Source organism: Sus scrofa, chromosome 9 (genome assembly GCF_054392235.1).
Source record: "Sus scrofa isolate SSC_HxYL_T2T_F1_AM1 chromosome 9, Sscrofa_HxYL_maternal_Yorkshire_Landrace_v2.0, whole genome shotgun sequence".
Lineage (NCBI taxonomy): Eukaryota > Metazoa > Chordata > Mammalia > Artiodactyla > Suidae > Sus > Sus scrofa.
This window is the reverse complement of record NC_139391.1, coordinates 24,505,655-24,527,869: the sequence shown is the minus strand read 5'-3', so window position 1 is coordinate 24,527,869 and position 22,215 is coordinate 24,505,655. Positions and strand designations below refer to the sequence as shown.

The 22,215-nt window shown below is 42.1% G+C and overlaps 1 protein-coding gene across 1 annotated transcript in view; it reads left to right on the top strand.

Annotated features, from left to right (window-relative positions):
• LOC106504847 (uncharacterized) overlaps positions 1 to 21,779 on the top strand; it is a 317,961-nt gene extending 296,182 nt beyond the window's left edge. Inside the window, exons 6-7 of the mRNA XM_084978588.1 lie at positions 14,039 to 14,213; positions 19,286 to 21,779. The gene's annotated coding sequence lies outside the window, so the exon portion shown is untranslated. The remainder of the gene's footprint in view (positions 1 to 14,038; positions 14,214 to 19,285) is intronic.
• Positions 21,780 to 22,215: the final 436 nt, after the last annotated feature.

Below are 22,215 nucleotides of genomic sequence, written 5' to 3'. Positions count from 1 at the left end.
TCGTTTTGTCCTACAGATTAGCAAATGGCTTTCTTCTGACACCATAAGGAATTTTGTCATCCTCATCTCAGGTCCACACACATAGCAGCTATTTTTAAGTGCTAGAAATTTTAGATGGTTTGAAGAGTATTAAAACCTGAGACCTAGCAACCTCTCTGGCTATGCAAATCTGAAGCCTGTGTGTGCCGTTCTCCTGGGCAACACAAAACATGCATAAATCTCTGCATAGATTCTTTCTGTTGAATAGAATCTTAAGTATTCCCTGTACAACTATGAATAATTGAGGGCTGAAAATTTTTATGCTTTATTAAAATGTATCTTCATGGGAAAGATGTACAATTTTCTCTTCCAGGAAATCCCAATTGTTGGTAACAAGCTATAATAACAACATATCAAAGGCAAACAAGTAAATAATTTACATTCCTAAGTAGCAGAGCCTGGAAATGTGCAGGTTTATACTGGAAATTCCTTAAGATCTTGCATAAGGAAACAGTATAAATTATCAGTTGTTTGTAGAAGTGATAAGTGAAGGCACTAGGGCATGTAGATAAAAGAGTGCTTAGCTGGCCTCTTCTGCTGAGGTCTGGGATAAAATAGGGCTTCCTTTCTTGAGTTAGTGCTGATGGCCAGGCAGATTTCCTTTGCTCCAGGGCAGCTTTTGTTTCCCAAGAGCAGTCCCAGCTCAGGTGAAATTTGGAAGCGTTCAGGATGAAATGCTTCTGACTTTCAGTGGCCCTGCAAACCTAAATGTGGCTCTCAGAGGCTTGACCTTGGAATTCCTAGTATGAACTTGGGAATTTCAGTTGTAGCTCAGTGGTTAACGAGCCTGACTGGCATCCATGAGGATGCGGGTTCTATCCCTGGCCTCGCTCAGTAGCTTAAGGATCCGGTGTTGCCATGAGCTGTGGTGTAGGTCGCAGATGTGTCTCAGATCCCGCATTGCTGTGGCTGTGGTGTAGGCTGGAGGTACAGCTCTAATTCGCCCCCTAGCCTGAGAACCCCCATTTGTCATGGGTGTGGCCCTAAAAAGACAAAAAGATAAAAAAAAAAAAAAAAAAAAAAAAGAAAAGAAAGAACTCTGGTGTCTACTCTCTTTGCCTATTTGCCTTACTTGGGAAATAGAATTATTAAGAGAAATATCATTTCTTCCCTCAAGGTTTGAAACTTGTTTGGTAGTTTTGGATGTAGGAGTAAGGAGGCCTAATTTTGAGACTTGGCTCTACTCTTTAGAGCTATGTGACCGCAGGCAATTCAAATATTGGTCCTCGGTGTCCTCATCTATGAATTGGGGGCTGAGAACTAACCCGATTACTGAACAGGGCTACTGTAAACATCAGCTGTGAGAAAGGATATCAGTTACTCTTAGACGTTTAGCCATGTATAAATGTAAGATTTGTCATTTCTATCCTTCCTTCCTTCCTCTTTCCCTTCTTTCTTTCTTTTCTTTCTCTTTCCTCTTTCTTTTTTTCTTGCTTTTTTTCCTAAGTTATCCAACACTTCTTCACAACTCCATGTGTATTCATGAGCTGCAATACGAGGATGGCTGTCAATACGGTATTTTTTGCCATTTCTACCCATCTGCTAAACTACTGTGCTTGTGCTCCCTGCAGACAGGTTCTAAGCTGCTTTTGCAAAACCAGAGATGTGGGGACAAGAGGTGTGGTGCCTGAGGGAGGTGGAAGGAACTCTCGGAGGAATTCTAGTTCACAGGATTCAAGCAGCATTTAACCTGGAGCTCTGAGAGGACACTTCTTAGAGAGCATTGTACCTTCATGGGCTTAACTTTATTTTTTTTCCCTATTTTTAGACTTTTCCTCCAAATAACATTTATTTTGACAGATCAAAGCTGGAAAGAAACAGTAGCTCTGGGACCAAAGAGAAGACTGCATTTCATTTCTTTCTTTTTTTTTTTTTTTGGTCTTTTTCAGGGTAGCACCCAAGGCATATGGAAGTTCCCAGGCTAGGGGTCAAATCAGAGCTGCAGCTGCTGGTCTATACTACAGCCGCAGCAACTCCAGATTCGAGCTGCCTCTGAGACCTACACCACAGTTCAAGGCAACACCAGATCCTTAACCCACTGAGCAAGGCCAGGGATAGAACCTGCATCCTCATGGAAACTTAGTCGAGTTTATTACCATTGAGCAACAACAGGAACTCCAAAGATTGCATTTCTGATTGGAGACAGCATGTGTGTGATGGGACAGAAAGCTAGAATGACAGGGCATTTCCTGAAGACAATTATAGTCTAGTTGTGATACAAATATGCAATTAAACAAGGCAAGAAGACAATGACTATAGAAGGGCCATATATACCATGTGAGGATGGGGCTCGAGGTAGGGGAGTTAGAAGAAAGACACAATGAGCCTTGGTTAGGGAAGAGATACAGGAAAACGCTATGGGAGAAGAAGATTGGAATAAAGTCATAGACATGCTTAGTCTGGAATGGTCAATAAAAATTCCTTGGGAAGAGAAGTCCTACTCTATGGAAAACTTGATGAAGCAGAGGTAATAGTGACAGAAGAGCTTGAATTAAATTCCTCCCTTTAATTGTGTAGAGGAAGTGAATAGGCAAGGGCTGTCAGAACACAGACTCCCTGGACTGGCAGAGACGGAGCTGGAGAGGGACGGGGCTGTGCCATGGCCAAGGGAAAGCCTTCGGGTCTTGTCCCTCTAAAGAAATGTACACTGATAACTCTCTTGATGTCTTGAACTAAATATGGCTTTAAGTAGCTTGGAGAACATCTTAGATATAGGAATATGGAGAGTGTGTGTGTGTGTGCACGCGCGCGCTTAGGCTGGCACTTAACAAATGCCATTTCCAAAACACTTTGCTATTTAATATTTAACAGATGTTTATTAAGCACTAACTGTATGCCAGGTATGATGATAGGCTCTAGGGAAAACAGTCATATTTGAGGCAGACATGGTCTGTGTCTTCATCGAGCTTATAGTCTAGACACTCGACTCTAACAGGAATTCATGGAAGAGTGGCAATCATCTGGTGGGTTAAGGTAAGAGTTACATTTTCATAAAAATCCCATTTCTTGGCACTGAAAAGGAGCATTAAGAATTTAGGTGAAGGCATAAATGTGATCAGCACAGCATGCTGCACCAGGATGCATAGTAATTAAGGCCACAGGGAAAGCTTAAAATGCCATTGATTTATTGTGCACACAGGCATCCCAAGCCTCAGATCTGCTAAGAAATCAAAGTAGAGGCAGGATCTAAGATGCTGAGGCAAATCACATTCTGTGGGAACCCAGAAGCTCCTCAGAGACTTGCACAGCTGCTTAGCATTCGGCAGCTAGGGGGAAGGTGGCTGTGGACACGGGCAGGGATGCAGGGCAGAGGAACAAGGACCCAGGGTAAGTCATGAAAACTTTCTCCCACCAGCAGTTGTATGAAAACCCGCTAGAGAGAGAGGTTTCCGGAGCTTTTTGATCAAGTGAGGTGGGTGTTTCTTGGTCAAACTGTTCTATTAAAACGTGGCATTATGTGTTGTCTCTGCTGGAAGGAGTGGGGGGCTGCTTAACTGATTTTACCTCGAATCAAAGAGATGGAAAGAGGGAACAAAAGACAGATGTTGGATGGGCTTCCACTGAATTTATAGTCTCAGTGGGATTCGGGCACCGTGGGCCCCTGGCCATGGCAGTTAGAGCTGCGAGTTTTAGAACTTCCCTCTGCTAGTTATTGTATGTTATCCTCGTATATTTCTCCATAGTCTTTGGTGGTAGAACTCTTAAAATGAAGAAGTGGTGTATATTTTGCTTCAGAGGTAACAAAGATATTAAATCACCCCTTATAACTATGGTCCCCTCCCATGCTTGGGGAAAAAAAAAAAAAAGAAAGAACAGAGAGGGTAGCGGCTACATTGAGAAGAAAGGAAATCAGGGGGCAGCCTTGGATCTTTTGCATGAAAGGATTTGAATTGGAGGCAGACTCTGGGCTGAGCCTGGATGAAAATCCTGAAGTTGGAATTAGATTTGTTCCAGATTATATTTTCTTTCTTCTTTAACAACTTTGCAGGTTTCTATGCTTTAATTTTGGCTCTACACTGTCAGCATACCAGATCTATCCCGTGCTACTCTCTATTCTATTCTGAGCCCCAGGGAAAAGGACACTTCAGATCGTCACAGGTGCTCCTCAGCTGTCTGGCTTCCAGTGGGGTTATGAGAGGCAGGGGCTGGATGTTGGCGCATGAAGGTCAACGTGTTGGCCTACTACAAAGTGTTGACTCCCTGCTTGCACTTCCTTTAGGCTCCAGGCCACATCTTGGGGCAGTGCCATGTTCCTCTAGGACTACATCTCCTGCCAGGTGGCCCTGCTCCTCAGCCCTAGGTTTCCCGGGACCTCATTACAATGACTCTCTCCCCTTGCCTTTACAAACGCATGGGTTCTGGTGATTTCTCACTCTTCCTAGTTGCTGTGTTCTCCCCCTTCTTCCTGGTCCCTTTAATTTTGTTCATGCCTCTATAGATTATCCTGTCATTCAAGTTGGGTATGATTCTATTTCTTACCAGGTCTCTCAAAAATACAGAAGTCATTTAAAGGCAGGTACTGTATGTGTGCAGTGTTTTGAAACCTTTTTTAATTCTTTCAGGTATTAATCAAATGCCGGACAATGATGTCAATAGTTTCTTCTACTTTCAACTTCCCTCCCTTGTCAACCCATCAGAAAGTCCAATGAGTTCTGCTCGAAAATATAATTTAAACTCATCACATTTTTTTCCCCATTTCCAATGCTATACTCTAGTTGAACTGGTATTCACTCCTTTGGATTCTGCAATAGCCATTAGCATCCCCATGGCTGCTTTGTTTCTTCTTTTGGACCCGCTAGTCTATGCTACATGGAAGCCAGAGTGATCCTTGAACTTTGAAATCAAATCATGTCACTTCTTGCTTAAAAGTCTCTAGTTGTTTCCCATTGCATTAAAACAAAATCCAAAGTTGTTATCTTAGGCCCCAAAGCTCGACATGATCCGGCCCACACTTATCCCCTAGAGTTTACCCATCTCTCCTCCGTTTGTTACCACGTCCTTGTACACTCTGTCTTCCTTAAACATGACAAATTTGCTTCATCTTCAGGCAACATCTGCACACAGCATTTCCTCTGCCCCAGACCCTCCCATGGTTGGCTCCCTCTGGTCATTCAGATCATAGCTCAGAACGTCTCAAAGAGTCTTTCTCTGGCCACTTGAATACAGCTCCTTGGACTCGCCCCACACTCGTCTAGCACACCAGGTCATTTCATGTTTTTTCGTGGAACTCATCTGCATCTGAAATTAGTGTTTTTGTTTACTCCCTTCTTTGCTTAGAATCTAACTCTCTAATGAAAAGTGACGGCCTCATTCATTCTGGCCTTTCTCACTTGCCACTGTCTCCCCAGTGTGCAAGGGTCCCTAGCCCATAACATGTGTTCAATTCACACACACACACACACACACACACACACACACACATGCACAAGACACCCAAAGAAGAAAGATTGGTTAGCATTCTTCTAAAATGCTTTACATGGATTTTGTTCACTTAATCCTCACAACAATCTCATTCATCAGGAACTATTATTATCCTTGTTTTACAAAGAAAATGAAACACTGTGAAGTTGGATAACTTGCCAGAGGATACACCCAAGAAGGAAGTAGTAGGGCTAGAATTTGAAATCTGGCCATCTGGCTTCTAGGTCCATGCTCTTGACTGCTAAACTATACAGCATCCTAACATTTGTTCAGTAAATTAATGAATGCTTCCTGTCAGCTTCTTCCGTTTCTCACTGGGACCTTAGAAAGAAAGAAGCTATCTAATTTTAAAATGTAAGAGACTGCCCAACCCCATGCTGAGGGGTTTTCTACCCCAATAAAGGATGCTCTGAGCCCAGGACAGGCAGAGAAGCACAGATCTGTTTCTTGAATACGAACCTTTTGGGGAAAATTCCCAAAGAGCCTCAGAAGTGCTGAGCCTCTGAACTGCCAACAGTGTGTTCTGGAACTTCATTGCAGGAATATTTTTTTCCAGTTTCCCATCATTAATTAATTCATAAAACACTGAATAAGCATATTTGTTGCACTAGACACTTGGAATTCAGAGATAGACAAGACAAGGTCCCAGCTCTCAACTCTCCTATGGAAGAGCATGCTACTTGTTCAACCATTTTTCTTGAATCGATTAAAGATGAGAAAATAGACCAGATGTTATCTGAACTGACTCTGCACCTGGATTGATGGTGTTACCTTGTCAGCATGTCACAATGGTCTCAGGTTCAGACTTGCTCCCTGTAGGGCTGTGTGTGTGCATTTTCCTCTCCTCCACGACCACGTGGGCTTTCACGGCTCACGTTGGATGATGGTACCAGGCTTGCTGCCCATTTATAAGTTCCTGCCAATGTTTCAAAACTGCCTTTTCCTCGCCCAGGCTTAGTTCCCTTTTGACAAGCAGCACCCTGGCGCAGACTTTTTCTCATCAGAGTCCATGTTGCTCCTACAATCGACATCAGCTCGACTTTCCCTCGGCACCAGATGAGCTTCTCAATCCATCTCCCTTTCTTGTAACTTGATCACTCCCATCCATTGATTGTTTCTGTCTGTGGCTACCAGGTGCCCTTCCTGTCTGTCTCTTTCACTCTAGAACCCAAGCACCTGGAAACCAAACTCAGTCTATCTCACAGCAGCTCCTTGGGACCACGTGTAGCAGTGTGACTTAAAATGCCGCCAAGAATTACACTCTGGTTTTTATTCTGCTTCCCTACACCAGAAGATCCTGTCGAAGTGTCTAATATCACCTGCCTGTTCTTTTCTTTTCTTTTCCTTGTTGGACTTCTTGTTTTCCAGATTTCGTGTTTCAGGTTCCTTTCCTCCAACTGTATTAGCTTTCAGGCCTCCATGCTGAGGCTCATTTGGTAATTTCCTGCCCATATTTCTAAGCACTGCAGGCTTTTTATGTTCCTTGCCTGTCCTTCATGGTTTTGCTATGCCTTTCATTTCAGCTTGATCTGCAGTTTTAATTAGTGGGCTTCGTGTTCTTCCATTTGAGAGGATACATAATATAATGGCTGTTCTCTGCAACAGCAGGTGGATGGTAGAATCAAGGAAGGAGGGAGGTTGGGCCATAAACAGCTCTCTGCAAATGAGGAGTGGGGGGAGCGAGTGAAGATGTGGAAGACGTGACCCAGCAGCTGGGAATGTGACCTCACTGTAGCAAGTGCCCCCCTGAATTTGCCAGGCTCTTCTCCACAGATGGTGTGGCACCACCTAACAGGACAATTTCAGAAGCAGAAATGCAGAGGGAGAGGGAGAGACAGCAGTGAGATCTCAGGAAAAGGCCTGTGGGGATGCAGCCTCAAATAGGAATGATTCTTGCAATAAAATCTCTAGGAATAAACCCCACATCTGTCTTAGGTCAGGTTTCTAGAAAATAGACTACAAGATGAGATTTTTATTGAGGAGTGCTCTAGGAAACACCACCTGTGAGAGAATGTACCCAACAGGATTGGGCAGAACTGAACCGTCCTGCTGTTTCAACAAGGAGCTCTGCTGATTCCAAGGGGAGAGGCGGAGGGGAGGTCTCTTGAGCTGGGGCCCCCTGCAGGGGCCCCCAACAGGGGCTCTGGGCCTTTATATCCCCACATCAACCGGATACTGTACTTGAGCTGCCTCTAGAGAGGGAGGATAAACATGGGTGAGGCTACTGTTTTCTGGGGAAGGCGATTCCTGGAAAAGGACTTAGCTGAGAGTCACCACAACTGACTTTCCCAGCAGCCGGGAGGATGAGGGCTTCAGGCCTGATGGGGTCTGCGGGACACTGCACAGCAGCCACGACCACGTCCTATGAGTCCAGGCCAACTCTCAGAGACATGCGACATTCCTGAATCTTCCCCGTTCAGCAAGAGGCGTGTCCTCTTTTGCCTCCTGTGACTCAACGATCTTTTGTCTTCTCGACTGTTCCCTCTCAGTCTCTGCTCCAGTTCCTTCTTCTCCTTTGTTTTTCCCTCTTCCCCATTTTCAATTTGAATATGGGTATATCATTAGTTCCATCCACAAGTAGTTATTAATTGTTCATTTTCCCCCAGATGGGCATAATATAGTCTTTTAAACAATTTTTCTACCATTTTCTTTTCTTTCTACTTTTTTTTTTTAAGATAAGTGGGGAAATCTTATCCACTCCGGTTTTGCCATCTTCTTCTCCTCTAGGGATTTCTTTAGGCCAAGCTTTAGCCTTGATTCTAAAACAACAATCCAGTTTCTAACTCTTGGTTCACATGCCTTTAACTGAATGTGTCTAATAGTGAAGTCAATAACTTCCCATAATGCAAACGCATCACATTTAATGAAACATCATACAGCCAGCCTCACAGGGATGGTATATCTAGAGTGTTCCCAAATTTTACTACTCAAAATATGACTCGTGGGGCACAAGGTTGTCAGAAATACAGAATCTTAGTCCCTACCCAGATATACTGAACCAGAATCTCCCTTTTAATAAGATAAATGATTCATAAGCACACCATATTTGGGGAAGCACAGATCTAAAACTGTCTTCTTCCCCAAACTCCGTATCCAATGGATAAAGAATTCAATTTATTTTGTCTCTTAATCCATTGGGATATCACCACATTGATACTTAGATGTTATTAACTTTTTACTTACTGCCCTCAGTCTCTCTCCTACATCAACCCGATACTGTACTTGAGCTGCCTCTAGAGAGGGACGATAAACATGGGTGAGGCTACTGAATATATATTGAATGCATACCTAGCATTCTAAAACATGTGTCTTCCTGCACAAACTTTCAAATGCTCCCACTGCCTATAAGGGTAGATTCCAAAGTCCTAACGTGGTGCTTATACCCAGCTTTTCAGTTTTTACCTTCAACTGTCCCCTTGCAAAAAACCAAAGCTCCATCCTTACTAGCCTCCTCTTAACCTGAATACTCATTCACACCACTGCACCAGCCTTGATGCTATGCCTTCTGGAACATCCTGCTGCCTTCTACTCTGCCTGTCAAAATCTCATTAACCTTTAAGAGCCAGCCTGAAATCCTTGTCTGTCCCCTCAAGCTTCTTGCCTAATCTCAAACTACATTGGTCATCTCCGCTTTGCCACACTTTCCTTCTATTTGTGTAAAGCCTAAATCTTAGCACTTAGAAAAAAAAAGGCTTAGCATGTGTGGAGTCATTAAATTGATCCATGGATGAAATAAATGAACATCTATAATCAGCAGAGTTTATGTGCGTTGTCATCTATTTGACTGGAAAATTGGGTTATCTCATGGGTTTGCCAATCATAATATCTATATATTTTTTGGTGATTATCCTGGTTTGCCATTTTTTTCCTATGTATTTTTATACTTGATTATCAACTTGAAAATATGGCCTTCATGTTCATGGTCTCTAAACTGCATCACTTAGTCACCTCTGGAGTAGGCTTTAAGAGTGCTGCCTTGCTCCACGTAATGAGTGACGGATTATACAGAGTGTCCCAGTGCATGTGCATCTGAAATTTCCCCATGGTTTTCCCTGAGCCTGGCTGTTTGCCTTAACATCCACACATCATACCCTCCCTCTCCTCCCTGCCTCCCCTGGTTTTCTACTGCCAGAGTGGAAGGAGAGAGGGCTAGTTCCCTTTGCTAACTCTGTTTGAACTGACAGACTTGATCAATGAGTTGCCGAGCCTGTCCAGGAAAGCCAGTTTGATTGTCCTCCTGTGGCTGGGCTGACAGCATTCCGCCTTTTATGAACTGAAGAGTGAAGCACTCTTTGGAGCTCAGTTTTGCCTGTTTATGGTAGATTGCAACTGTATTTTTTATGTCTGTGGTGGCTATATCGTTTCCATTGGTCTTAATCTCAGGCTAGTTTATTGCCTGTGGATTAATAATGACTTTACATCATAAACATAAAACAAAAAAGGAGGGAAAGCAATAGAACAAACTTTAGATGGGGATGAGACCTCAATGAAAGCGTGAAGATACCAAAGGCTAATCAAGGCTCCCATGGCTTGCCAAGTCTGCCCTTAGACAGTTGCACTCCCAGAAAGGGGAGCCTTCTTTGAATTGTAACATTGCCCATGCTTACTGGGGATGGAAGAAGGTTTTTTTTTTTTTTTTGCATTAGCAGCAGAAAGGCTCATGCCTGGGATAGGAAGTTCTGTCACAGTAATCCCTATATTTGAAGGAAAACAGAAAACAGCATGGAGTGAGGGACCCTCTTTGGCTGAGTATCTATTTGATTTTAATACTGATGAATACCAGGTTAAAAGAGCCTTTTCCAAAAAATGTTTCCATAAAGTTTTACAATTCCAACTTAGGACAGTGGCCACAATCTTAGAACGCCACATGCTGTGATTTTCATAGCAAAGCGTGCACTCCAAATTCCTCCATGGTTGACAGACACTGTAATTTTCTTGGCACATATGTTTTGCCTTAAAGTGAATGCATTTGTCAAAGCAGGAAGATACCTGTGATAGGTGCCATGAAAATAATTAGAGAGATAATCCCCCTTTGATAGGGGAGCCATTAAAAAAATTAAAATTTAAAATATATCCAGACTTCAATCTAATTAACATATTTTATTGAAATACTTTAGATTCTTTTCTGAAAAACTGGAATAGACAAATAAACCTTAGTGAGGGCAGAGACCTTTTCTGTACCTCTGTATTTGTTTTCTCCTGATGAGATCACCTAGTTGTTAAGACCTTCATTTATGGAAAAGACACTTCTTATCACAGGAGGAATTAAAAACCAGATCGAGATTCTTAAGATCCTTGAGACAAGGGTTTCAACTGCCTGCAAACTCCTACTAACTCATTAAGCTGAAGATTTGTCTCTTCTTCCACAAAGCCTTTATGACTGGTTCCATCTTCTTTTGCCCCCCCCCCCCACCCCCCGGCAAAGCTGATTACTCTCTTTGTTATACTAGTGTGTCTTTTAAACTCCTTTCTTTTTCTTTCTTTCTTTCTTTCTTTTTTTTTTTTTTAAGGGCTGCATCTGTGGCATATGGAAGTTTGCAGGCTAGGGCTTGAATTGGAGCCATAGCCATGTCTGTGACCTACACCCCAGCTCAGGGCAATGCTGGATCCTTCACCCACTGAGCGAAGCCAGGGATTGAACTCGCAGCCTCATGGATACGTGCAAGGTTCATTACCACTGACTCATGATGGGAAGTCCCTGATTCCTCTTTTATGGTGCTTTTCACACTGTAGAACAATGGTTCAGTTATGTTCCTATGAGACTGTAAGCTCCGTGTGGTGGCATCTCCACCACACCATCATTTCATCTTCATCACCACCTCACCATGGCTCACATTTTCGAAGGCTTACTTGGCTCAAACTGTTATACTAAGCAATTATATGAGTTAACTCATTTCATTCTTTTTTTTTTTTTTTTTTTTGTCTTTTTTGCCTTTTCTAGGGCCTCTCCTGTGGCACATGGAGGTTCCCAGACTAAGGGTCCAATTGGAGCTGCAGCCGCCAGCCTAGGCCAGAGTCACAGCAGCTGCGTCTGCAACCTCTACCACAGCTCACGGTAATGCCGGATCCTTAACCCACCGAGCAAGGGCAGGGATCGAACCTGCAACCTCATGGTTCCTAGTCGGATTCGTAAACCACTGAGCCACAATGGGAACTCCTAGTTAACTCATTTCATTCTCACAATGATTCTATGAGATCAGTAATTTTAGGGTAAGGGAACCAAGATCCAGAGGGGTTTAGTGTGTGTTAATTGCATTTATAACCTCATTGCTTAGTGATCTGTTGGCACAGAGCAGGCACTTAGTTTTTACAAAATGGATGTATTTCTAGATAATTTCTACCAGTTTATTGTTTAGATATAAAATGATCTAGAAGGTTGACTGTAAAGTCCATGACTTAGAAATGTTCTCTCCTGCTTGTCCATCTCATATTTAATGCAACAAACACATTTCGTTTTCATACTGGTTGATTTTGCTTCTTGTTTACAGAGATGGTCTAACAGTTCCCTAGGAGATGGATGTGTGAAAAGGTATTGACTTTAGAGGAACTATCAAGGTCAACCCTTTCAGGACTATGGACTCTAATGCACATATATTGTCTTCTGAATTGACTCTGTCCACTTCTTTATTCACGCCTGTGACCCCACTCACTGACAGATTAATTTGTTCATTCAACAATCTGATAGGGCTAGGCCCTAAGATACAAAAGTGAATATAACAGAAAGACCCGCTGCTCTCAAAATGCTTATTGTTTAAGGAATATGAGTAGAAAAGGAGAGGATAGATGGAGGTAGATAAACACCATCCGAGAGGTTAACAAAGAAGCACAAAGAAGATAACTATTCTTGTCTCATGAGAATTCAGAGAAGGCTTTGCCTCACAGGAAGACCTAAAAAAATCAATGGCCAAGAAGCAAAGAGAACATAGGACGAGTATTCCAGGAATGTGCAAAGATCTTGCGAGGGAACATATTTAAGGACATGCAAACAGTTCAGTATGACTTAAACATATGGTGTGATTACAGATGAGGATAAAGATCATGAAGCCTCTTGAATGTCACACCTTTCAGTCTCAACAACGGAGACAATGAGGATACGTCAAAGTGTCGTAAGGAGAAGGCAAGGCAAGACTTTAATTTAGAATATGCTGGCCACAAACAATAGATAGATTTTACATTCCACAAGTACTTACACAGTACTTAGTATGTATCAAATCCCAGTAGTATTTAATACTTGGATGGACTGGAAGGGTGCTATTGTGGAAGGAGGGAGATTAGTTGAGAATGAGGATGCTGGAATAAATATTGATGAGGTAGAAATAAAAGAAGTGAGATTTATCTATAGTCAGTCCACTTTCCCCAATATTTTCCCCTAATTACAGCCTGGAGAAAAATCATTAAAGTAAGAGATTCTCATTAAGCACACTTAGATTTACCATTAGTTCAGGGTTTCTCTACCGTGTTTATTTATTTAGCAGACACCTACTAACTGGCCTGGCAAATGATTAAGTGGAAAGAGTAAGTATTTGGAAACAGACAGGTATGGGTCCAAATTATGGTTCTGCTGCTTGTTGAGTGGATGTTAGCACCTGTCTCATGTAAGTTCTTAAGATATGCAATCCTATTCCTTGTTATTCCACCCTAGAAATCTCATTTTGACATGGTTTCTATTTGTTTCCTTTGTAAATTAGCACTCTTCTAGATTAGTGCCATCAAAAAAAGGTCAAGACTAGACCACAGAGGTCAAGAATGAATTATTACTCAGGCATTTAAAGTTATAGTTCAGAGTTCCCATTGTGGCTCAGCGGTAACAAATATGACTAGTAGCCATGAGGCTGTGGCTTCAATCCCTGGTCTCATTCAGTGGGTTAAGGATCTGTTGTTGCCATGAGCTGTGGTGTAGGTTGCAGATGTGGCTCTGATCCTGTGTGGCTGTGGCTGTGGCATAGGCTGGCAGCTGCAACTCCGATTTGACTCCTAGCCTGGGAACTTCCATATGCTACATGTGCAGCCCTAAAAGTGATAGTTCTATGAAGGGTAAGCTCTTTAGTCAAAATTTTGCCTCATAAAACACCAAAAGTTGGAGTTCCCGTCGTGGCGCAGTAGTTTACGAATCTGACTAGGAACCATGAGGTTGCGGGTTTGAACCCTGCCCTTGCTCAGTGGGTTAAGGATCCGGCGTTGCCGTGAGCTGTGGTGTAGGTTGAAGATGGGGCTCGGATCTGGCTTTGCTGTGGCTGTGGTGTAGGCTGGTGGCTACAGCTCCAATTAGACCCCTAGCCTGGGAACCTCCATATGCCATGGGAGTGGCCCTAGAAAAGGCAAAAAAACAAAAACAAAAACAAAAATAAAAAAAAAACAAACAAACACCAAAAGTGTGTATCTGAAGATAACCTTTTCAGATTGGTTGTTTTGTCACCCCCAGTTCGGTGAGATTGTCATAAAAAACAATTTATTTTGTCTCATCAACTTTTATGCCACTGTCTTCCAGGTTGTGTTCTAAGTACTTTACATAAGTAAACTTGTTCAGTTTTCACCATAAACAATTATGGGGTGTAATTATCATGTTTTCATTTTACAGATAAGAAAGCCAAATCTCAGAAAAGTGGAGTGATGTGCCCCCTAAACCACTGAGAGAGCTGAACCCTACCCCTGAGCTCATCAAGGTCCAAAGACCATGTTCCTTCCAGGACACACCGCGTCCTTTCCTTGTAAGAACCACTCAAGGCACAGAAAGGAAACCATGGAGAAGTGAGGTACCATCCCTCCCTGACCTTGGGAAATGCCCAATATAGTATAACACACAAAGAGCTCTGCTAACAGCACATTTACAGCTATCACTGGGTATCACCTGACAGAGACCGATCATGTTGATCAGGATACTAGTCTAACTCTTCCTAATCCACCCTTATTCCCACAAACTTAACACCAAGACCCTGCCTTCTATCCAGTTGGGCTTTTTGGAAGACAGTGGGGGTGAGAGTGTTCCCCAAATGGTATCCTGGGCTGGCTGGCTCAACTGAGGGGTGGAATCCATGCCGCTGTGGCAATTTGGGTAACACCCTGGCTCTGAGTGAGTTAAGTGCTCAGACTGAACAGGCTTCTGTACACTGAGCCAGAAGAACTAGGCTGGGCTGTGATTCCAAACCGACTTTCAGGCTACCAAAATGATAGTCTCTGGGCAGTCCCTGCAGTGGCTCCTGTGGGAGGCTTGGCCAGCCTGGTTTGGTTGACCAAGTCGTATAATTAGCCAGGAATGTCCAAAAGTAAATGCTATTGAAGGAGAAATAAAACCGCTACCCATGGCTGCACCTATCCCAGAAATGGCAGAAATGGCTCCTGGAATGGCTAAGTAGAACCAAAAAAAAAAAAAAAAAAAAAAAAAAAAATGATAGGTCAGTAACTCTAGATGAAAATTTAAAGCTAGAAAGAGATTCAGTTTCTGTCTCTAAGGGTTGGTCAATTTTTAAGTGAAGGTTGCCTCTTCCAAACTCTGGTTTACATTAGAAGGAATTTGTCCTCAACACTCCTGGCTGTCTTCCACCCCTTTATTCACTCAGCACCCTGGGGAACACCAGTGCCTACTCTGACTGGTAAATTTGTGAAGACCAAAGCTCAGCTCCCCAACTCCTCTTGGGACCAAGGGCCCAGGGAGCAGGGCTTCTTCATTTCCCCTCTGTCCTGCCAGTCTCACCTGCCTGGGCCTGGGCCTTGGAGGGGGCGTGTAGAGAAGAGTAAGTCTGACTTAGCCTGAAGGTTAATCATAAGAAGCCTTAGCTCTCATGCTAACTTAACCTCTTCTACTTCAACCATTACTAGGCATTAAGGGATATTTGATGCCATCTTTCACTCATTTCTCAATTTGTTCAGAACTGAGGTAGGGGAGAGGGTCATTAATTTTTCTGGCCTGCTCAGAGGCCCCAACACCCCCGTAAAAGTAACAGTGTCATAAATCAGATGATTAAGCTGATGTGGAAGAAGGAAAGTGGGGGGAGAGCTGGGGCACATGTGGTCTTTATTTCCGCTCAGGATAGAATCTCTGGACGGGGCAGAGCCTGCCACAGGTGGGTTCATCTCAGGTTTCTATATGGAAAACTCCCTGACTCTGCTGGATACATGACCAGAGGAAGGGATTACCAAACATCGTGGAGCTGTTTCCCCACAGACTACCTTGACCTTCTTCTATGTGTGCCCGGGGAATTAAGAATAGGTAGTCATCATAATCATTAATAAACTTGGTTGAGCTGGTTAGTCCTGCAGAAAGCCTGCATTGCTTCTGGTGACAGGTGCGGCAGCTGCATTGACTCTCAGGCCAACGAAGCCCTTATCACTTGTAGTCTACTTTAGTGGCTATGGTTAAAAAAAAAAAAAAGGAATTTGAACCCCACTGTTACTGAATCTCACATTTAATTCAAAGAAGACATTTAAAGGATGCTAGGTAGTAATCTGGAATTAATTTTCTCTTATCATTTTCTTCTCCCTCATCTCATTATTTACCAACATCCTCACTCACCTTGTTGAGATCTAGACTTTAGCTCATTAATATATTTTCTTCCAATGTATTATAAATAGAACCTGGGCTGTGAGGGCTTTGGAGACCTCTGTCAAGGTGAAACTAGAAGAAAGCAAGGTGGAGATCATGACCACTCATCAGGGCTGTTAGATTGTGGGGGGAAAGGTAGCTTGGTGGATAGGAAGAAGAGAGTTTGGGATACCTAGGAGTAGTGGTAGGCATTCAGTGGAGGTTCTTAGGGCTCCCTAGCCAAGCTGCAGAAGCAGTATACAGCCTGATGTGGGGTTTAAGAGTTTGGGATCAACACAAATGTGGCTCTAAGAATTCTTCCTGGTCTATCCTGTTTCTCTGATGTGTCTTATTGGGTCAAGTACTCAAAGAGCAGTTTTATCCTGAGGCTCTTGAAGGTACCATTGAATTTTAAAAAAGTTATTATTTTATACAACCATTCTTTTATTCCACAGCCACAGTCCTCAGCAGAGGGGAGAGGAAGGAAAAATCAGTATGGTGGCCACAGGGAGGGCACAACATCCTGCCTGCATGGTTGGCACTTTGTCCAGGTTAACGTTCTGTGATGCAATGGATTGAATTAAATTAAACCAGCTTGAATTTTCAACATGATGGGAGGATACATAAGAATAATGGATGCCCTCATAGTTCAGGCAAAGGAAGACATCACATTATTTTATTGTTGGGAGTAATAAAAATTGCCCTAATCCTTCAGTGAGCAAATGGCTCTCTGAAAGAGGTGGCGGGGGCAGGCAATGGTTTCAAGGAGAAGAGATTTGCAGGAATTCACTAATGAAGACATGAAAATGTCAAAACACAACTGAAGCATTAAAACATATCCAAGGGCATGGATTTGTAAAAGTGCCTTCTTTAAGAAAATGCCACAGTACATGTATCTCCTAGAACTAATCGTTATTGGAATATGAAAAATAGCCCCTGGTTATAAATTCAAGGGTTACTTATAATGGCATTAGTGGGCCCTGTACATCCTGATAACTGGCCAAATCTTCCCTTAGGAATTTTATGAAGAATTGGCATAAAGGAGGAGGGAGAGATGCTCTCCTTCTTGCCCCTTTAAGTAAAAAAGTCAAGAGTTTTTATTAATGAAGACCATTTAGCCAAGCTACCTACTTGAAAAGTGCATTTCCCAAAAGACAGTCCAAATGGAAGACTATCCGGGACTCCATCAGATCACATGACTTCTTGTAGGTGAACTTGGGAACCCTTTGGGGGCAGGGGCATCCCTCATGTTTCCATTGAGTGTTTCAACATGTCCTTATGCCACAGGGCACAGCTTGAGGAGTGAGGAGTAGGGATGCTAAACTTGAGCCCCATCCATCCCTGTAGGGGTACGCTCTTGCTCAGCTGTATGGAAACCCTTGTAGAGGGCAAACTACACCCTGATTTACGTATTAAAGCATCACACAGGGTCTCAGATTCATTGTAGGAGGTGATGACAGCTGTGGGGACATGCTAAGGTGAGGAGGAACAATGTACAGCTGACATGACCAGATTCGAAGTGCGGACGGAGACTGTCACCCTGGATAATGTCTTCCTTTTTCCTTTTCACTGAGAGTCTCCAATGATCCTGCCAGGATTCTTCTTGGCCTGACTCAGTTCAGTTATCCTCAACAAAGCTCCAAGGAGGGCAGAGAAGGATTCGTGGGTGCCTCTCCATAAATTCAGAAGAGATTATGCCATTCTTGGCTAACTCATTTCTCTTTTCAAGCTCTGGGTATTCTTGTCAATAAAGTGCAGAGTTTATGCAAATAATTTTAAAGACCCCTTCCAGCTCCAGAGTCTGAGCTAAGCAAAGACATATTGTCTATGATTATTTACTTCTACAAACACTCCCAAATAAAATCTAAACTGCCCAGAGAAATACTGGCACATTTGTTAACAATATTTTGTTTGTTGTGAAGTGTGGCAAAGAGTTTTCTTTGTACGAGTACATTTCTTAAAGTAAATTCTAGCTTACTCTAAAAATACAATGTCTATTTTGGCTTTAATTTATAGGAACCCAAACTAAAATGAAAAAAGCATAAATTATTTAATTTCCAGTCAATCCTCAGAAGAGCCCACAGTTAACATAGCATGCATAAACATCTCTGTAGATTTTTCAGGAGGTAATGTTCACGTTAGCCAAAATTGAGTGAGTGGCAAGCCTTCAGCCTATGAGTCATATGTTAGAAAGCTCTGAAATAATAAGTACTAGTTTTTAAATTACCAGTCATTCTTTCAAAGTGGTTATTTAAGGAAAATAAAGAGCCCTTGCCATATCAAAATTCAGCAAAACATACATTTTAAAATTTCAGATAAACCATACAAGCTTGGTCAAATGAGTGAGGACCAATTTTAGAGCGAAGGGCTTGCCGAAAGTCAAGTTTCTGATAACAGTAATATGAAAAAAATATTTTTCTCTCATCCCAGAAAGTTCAATTTACTACATTCTCGTTAAAATCCACAAGGCTTGAAAAATCTTGTGAAAAGAGCACATTTTCAGAGGAATGCACTGGGAGGCTGAACTCCAGTTTGTGCTTGTCTAAACAGAGTTGTGGAGTGATCAAGATACTCCAGAAATACCAATGCTACAAATATTTCACACTGTTTAGGAACATTAGTATGTATTTTTCAGAAAAGTAAAACAATCTAGATGAATTAATATCAAATATGAGAAGTTATTTACTTGAGGGTCTATGCCCTATGTCCAGCTTCAAGTAAATGCCTGCAGTATGCCCAACAGGACCTGGAAAGAATCTCTCCAAGTAACCACTCTGAATTAATTACATTCTTCCAGCCATAAAAAATTAAGGAAAAGTGACCCTAAAGCAAATGGAATTAAAAGGAGAAGACATTTAGCTCAAAATATTTAAACTACTTTTTAGTTTCAAGTAGCATTTCTTGGAACACTGAAAACAAGACTCCAGCTTCAAGTGAGAGTAACAGAATGGTAGCTATCTGTGCAGACAAACCAGGTCATCACATATTGGGAATTCTTGGTTTTCATGTACTGGGGAGTTGAGTATTTAGACATGGGCCACAGAGAGGGTGGTACTTCTGTACAGAAGCAGCTCCATTCTTCTCTCATTTCTCCCTCCATCTGGAGCATCTTTTTCCTTCTGACGGGCTCTGCCACCCCCAGTGTCCCTCTTGGCTTTTATCCACATAGCCCAGCTTACTGTCTTGGCTCTCTGATGGCTCGTTTCTGGGTTTTTGTATCCAAGGGCTCCAGAAGGATTTGGATTGCGGATTACCAAAAATCTGTGCTTATCTTATGTTCTGTCTTTTAATGTTCTTTGCTCCAAGGGAAAATGCCAGTGCCTCAGAGAGGACTCTTCGGGCCACCCTGCCTTAAATAGTCTCCCATTCCCCTTACAATCAGGGTCCCCAGTGACCAAAACGTAGAGAGAGAGTTGAGTGGAGAATGGCAAAACTGAATCCCCAAACTGATGAATAATGACCTTGCAAGGAGCAAGTGGGGAAGAAAGAAGCCCAACGCCCTCTTCTTCTGCTCTGCCACCTCCTGCCATCGGCACAGACCAAAGTGGACGAAGCATATGGAAGGCAGATCTGGATCGAAGAGAGGTTTCCTCACACCAACTTCACTCTCTGCCTCTTTATTCTTTTTTATTCCTCTCAGAGCCTCTGACATCATGCTCAACGGTATCTTTCATTGGTGGATTATTTCCGTGGTGGGAAGAAAGCTTTATGAAACAGGGACTTCACTTTGGATTCTTTATTGTTTTCTAGACTACTGCTTGATGCAGAGTGTGTCCTCATTAAATATTTGTGAAGGAAAGGAAAAAAGAATGAAAAAAAAGGAAGGTAGAAAAAAAGAAATATAAAGAAAGAAAATAAGAAAATTTCCACTTATGTAGACTCCCAGAAAGATTTGTTGTTTGCCTCCTGGTGGTGTGTGAGAGGGTTTGAGGTAGCCTGTGGATAGCTGCTTTTTAATTTACTTATTATGCATTTATCTTAAGCATTAATGGATGACTTTTTCCTCCTGGTGCATCTTGAAAGGGTATCTAAATATAAGAAACTAAGTTCCAGAAAACTATTAGGTACATATTATTAAAAGTAAACAATGAAGTATCCATAAATGAAGTTTGGGGAAAGATAGAGGGAACTGTTCCCCCTCACTCCATGTTTTTATAAATAATAATAACAAGTGTGACCCTTTGTCTCTTCATAGTGTTTAAAGCTGTTCAAATATGCTTCACACCTACTATGTGCTCTTAAAACACTATTTGCCAGAGAGCATAAAATGTGTTGTCCAGTGTCCTGGGTTCAGTTAGGAAGAGATTCAGGAATATGGTTCAGGTGTTCTGGTGTGAGAATAGTTCTCCCTTATCATGCTTAGCAGGTGCTTCCCAAGAAGATGAGTGTGCTGTGTCTGTTTCTCTAGGATGGGAGCACTAACTGCACCAGCTGGATTGCCCTGGCTCAGCCAAGCTCCCCAGTCTTTAGAGGTTCTCTCTGTGCCTTGGTTTCTTCATCTGTAACCTGCTATAACAATAACTCTTCTCTGGTTGGGCTGTAGCAAGAACTGAAGAAATTAACACACACATCTAGAAAAGTGTCTGGAACAGAGTGTATTGTTTTTCTAATGTGGGAATATGTCTCATCAGCTGGAATTCTAGCCTGCCCACTTTTCTTTTCCTTTCCCTGCTATGTGTGCAGAGAAAGACTTGAGAAGCATATACCCTAGACCAAAAATGTACTGGGGCACTCGACATTGACTTATAGCCATTGGAGTACTGACAAATGCATTTTAATAATTCAACTCTGAGTGAGTGGACATTTCATAGATGTGGGAGAGGAGAAGAGAATCTACTGAAATGAGACAAAATGTGCATGCCACGACTATCAACTCTGGGATAATGCAAAAAAGTATAGATTTTGATGTGAAGCATAAAGTAATTCTATTAATACTAATGGTGCCTGCATTTTTCACTTCTTTCTCTGAGGGTGTGCATTTGAATTTATTTGCCATATGGAATATTCTCTGATGTGCCATGCATCTGGTGTTGGCTGAACTTGCCTAAACTTTGTTGTATTATATACAGTGAAGTCATTTTTATAAATTTGCATAAAGTTACACATGGCTATATGTAATCTCTGAACAGTGTTCGTTCCTACCTAACAGAAATGTTATTTTCCTCCTTCCACTGTTTTAAGAAATACTTTTTTTTTTTTTTTACAATTCTTTTTGTTTTTTCTTTTTAGGGCCAATACCTGTGGCATATGGAAGCTCTCAGGCTAGGGGTCGAATTGGAGCTATAGCTGCCAGTCTACACCACAGCTACAGCAACAAAGGATCTGAGCTGCGTCTGCGACCTACACCACAGCTCATGGCAACAATGGATCCTTAATACACTGAGCGAGGCCAGGGATGGAACCCTTATCCTCATGGTTCCTAGTAGGGTTTTTTCCCACTGAACCACGATGAGAACTCTTACAACTCTTATTTCTTCTCCTTCTGCACCTTTGGTCAACAATGAGATGAAGCTACTAAGTACAGCCAATTAGCAAACACAAAGTCTTCCAACTATGGAATATACTCAATGATTCTATGAGTCCCCACATATTTTTTTCCAGCTATTTTTTTTTTTTTAGACTGGACAACATGAATAAGAAGCAGGGGATTTGGACTGGCAGAGGACCCCTCTACATACCTCCATGTAGTTAAGACAACCACACTCTTATCCCAGTTCAAGGGGATAGATCTAGAATGAATGATGGCATCACATCTGTCAGAAGGAAAATGCATAAGGTAACAAAAAAGTAAACAAACAAATAGGAGTTCAAAGTGTCAACCACGTTGTTCTGAGAGAGAGAGAGTGATCTTAATGCTGAGTGGGGACAGTCTAGGTCTGATTGTAGTGGTGTCTTCAAAGATGACAATACCAGAGCTATTGAGTATTTGGATATCAACTACAATCCATTCTGGAAAGTCTTTAGACGAAAAAAAAAAAAAAAAGAAAAAAAAAAAGAAAAGAAAAGGCTCTGGTGGCCTCTTAAGGCCTCTATTTTATTAATGATATTCTGCAATAGGAGATTCAATTCGATTTTTTTTTTTTTTGGTTGGGGCATTAATGTGAGAATTTTTTCCATTCGGGTAAGTCTAATTGGAAACTTTTGAAAAGAAAAATACGCAAAAACTAATCAGTCAATCATTGCCTATTCATGATGTTTTTACAGCAAAAAAAAAAATCCAATTTTTTCACCTGTAT